The sequence below is a fragment of the Pteropus vampyrus genome, unplaced genomic scaffold, assembly GCF_000151845.1.
Source record: "Pteropus vampyrus isolate Shadow unplaced genomic scaffold, Pvam_2.0 Scaffold120, whole genome shotgun sequence".
Lineage (NCBI taxonomy): Eukaryota > Metazoa > Chordata > Mammalia > Chiroptera > Pteropodidae > Pteropus > Pteropus vampyrus.
The window spans coordinates 486,051-489,108 of record NW_011888901.1 but is presented as its reverse complement, the minus strand read 5'-3'; positions in this window follow the sequence as shown (position 1 = coordinate 489,108).

Sequence of the window (3,058 nt, the reverse complement as noted above, 5' to 3'; positions counted from 1 at the left end):
TCTACTTCCTTCTTCCTTCAACTCTAGTCAGAGTCTACATGAAGAAGTATGGTTGTTAAGAGCACAGGTTTTCAGGTTAGACGGGTTTGAATTTTGGCTTTGCCATTTACTACCTGTGTAACCTTTGGCAAATTACTTAACAAATCTGCATCGCATGTATACCATGAAGAAAATTAATATCTACTTCATGGAATTAAATGAGAAATTATAGTAAAGTACAATGCCTGTCACAACTAAGCACCTGAACAGTAATAATTGCTGCTGCTGCTACTGCTGCTGCTGCTACTATTATTATGTTTCTTTTGGAAAAGAAGACATATCTCCCCTGCCCTCCCCATTCTGTTGACAATTAATGAGTGGCTTGGTGAGAGGGAATGTGGTATATCCATACTAAGGGATGGAACTCTTTCAAGGAAGATTTCTAGAGCTGGAAAAGCAAAAGACGAGTGGATAAGAGAAACCGAATCACCCAATAAAAGTGAGAAGTGGGTGATATTTGTTTGTGGTGTCCCTCTTCCATGTCCAGGTCATGACCTCTCTTCAATTTAGGCTCTTACTGATGTGGCCAGACCAGGCCTGCCATGTTGTCTGCCAATACTCTGAAACTTTCTACTCTCCTCTTCTCACCACAAAAGCTCACTTGCTGTGCGTTCTAGGCTCTTGGGAATCAATCAGGAACTAATTTACTAATCTGGAGTCAGATGTTAATTGGCTGCTAATAGTTTCCTGTTTCCTGACTGCACAGCGCTTTTGAGCACCTTAACTCATAATAGAGATTGACTTGTGAAAATTGCAGGTCTGGGTGTGGTAAACAGAAGGAGGGGGCAGGCCTTTGGGCAGAGAAAACCTTCCCATACTACACAGGAAACTGGTTACTCAGCCTTCAAGTGAAGTGAGCTTTGAACAGAAGAAAAGGTTATTGAAGTGGATCATAAAGGTCTTTCCCAGTAAACTCCTTTGATATTCTCAAAGTGCTCAAAACTACAATAAACACCTCAAAGTTGCAGCTACCCCCTTTAGCATTCATACTCATTATCACTCTCATTGATAGTATCTCTTTTGATCCTCTTTTTTTTTCTGGCTTTATTGAAACACAATAGACAATTAGTTGCTCATACTTACATTGTACAATTCAATGTGTTTTTTTTCAATTATAGTTGGCATACAGTAATACAGCAGTTTCAGATGTACAGCATAGTGATCACAGATCCACATAACTTGCAAAGCGATCACCTCACTAAATCTAGTACACCTCTTCTCTCATACATATATATTAACCATCTTCCCCAAGCTTCTCTACATCTCCATGTCTATTCTGCAACTATCCATTTGTACCTCTTAATCCCTTTGCCCTTTTTTTCATCCCCTCAACCCCTTCCCATATAGTATCCCTCTAAATATTCTCTGTATTTATGAGTTTATTTCTGCTTTTGTTGTTGTTATTGATTTTGTTCTTTAGATTCCACATGTACGTGAAATCATGCGATATTTGTCTTTCTCTGACCCATTTCATTCAGCGCAATACCTTCTAGGTCCATCAAGGCAGTACTTTTTTCCATCCCCTTCTTTTTAGTCTCTGTGTGTATTTTAAGCTGAAGTAAATCTGTCGTAGGCAGCATATGTAGGGGTCTTGTTTTCTTATCCATTCAACCACTTTATCTTTTGGTTGGAGCACTTAATTCTTTTCCATTTGAAGTACTTGTTGATAGGAATGTAGTTATTATCATTCTTTATTCATGTTTTTTCTTCTTAAAGAAGTCCCTCCAACATTTCCTGTAACACTGGCTTGGTGGTGATAAATTCCCTTAGCTTATTTTTGTCTGGGAAGCTCTTTATCTGTCCTTAGACTCTAAATGATAGCTTTGCTGGATAAAATATTCTTGGTTGTAGGTCCCAGGTTTTCATCACTTGGAATATTTTGTGCCAAGCCCTTCTGTCTTGCATAGTTTCTTTTGAGAAATCAGCTACCAGTCTATGGGTGCACGTTTCTATCATTTAATTTTAATAATGGCTTTAACAACTGACTTACAAAATTCCTTAAAATTTAATCATCAAATTTCACAAATCAATATGAGGCAGTTCCAGCACATCATTAAAGCATCCTGGAAAAGTCACAACTTTTTATCACACGTCTCTTTCCTACTGGTATGCCACAAAAAAATTGAAAACCCACCATCTGCAATCTATTCTTTTGATCTAAGCTTTACCTTTGGTATACTAAGAAGAGAAAGACCAGGAATAAGGATATTTGTTCTAATCCCAGTCTTACTATGACTGGCTGAGTGACCTTGACCTCTTTGAACCCGGATTCCTGAAGTGTAGAATATGGAGTTACAGAGGTTAGACAACTGTTTCTTAAATAATTCTTTCAGATGTGTGTGTGTGCATGTGTTTACAGACCTTTTGAGGTATAATTCACATGCAATAAGCTAGACATATTTAAAGAGCAGTTGATGAGTTTTGACTGAAATCATTACTACAAACAAGATAATGAGCATGTCCACCAACCCCAAATATTTTCTTATACCCTTTTATAAATGCATCTCTTTCTCTCCAACACTGTCACTAGGTAACCACTAACCTGCTGTCACTATGGAATGCTTTGAATTTTCTAGAATTTTACAAAAATGGAATCATACAGTATGTATTCCACTCTTTATTATTTCCTTTTTTCTGTTATTGAATTAAACATGATCTTTTTCTAATTTCTCATTGAGGAAGCTGAGAATTGATTTAAGACCTTTTTTCCCCCTAATATAGCTGTTTTAGTGCTATAAATTTCCCTCTAAGGAGTGCATTAGCTATAACCCACAAGTTTGTATGTCTCATGTTTTCATTTTCACTGTTTAAAATATTTTCTAATTTCTTTTGAGACTTACTCTTGAACCATGGATTATTTAGAAGTGTGTTATTTTTCAAATATTTGGAGGATTTTTTCATATATCTTTTACTGATTTTTAATTTAACTCCCTTGTGGTTAGAGAACATACTTTGTATGACTTGAATCATTTAACTTTATTGATATTTGTTACATGACCCAGATATGGTCTCTTTTGGT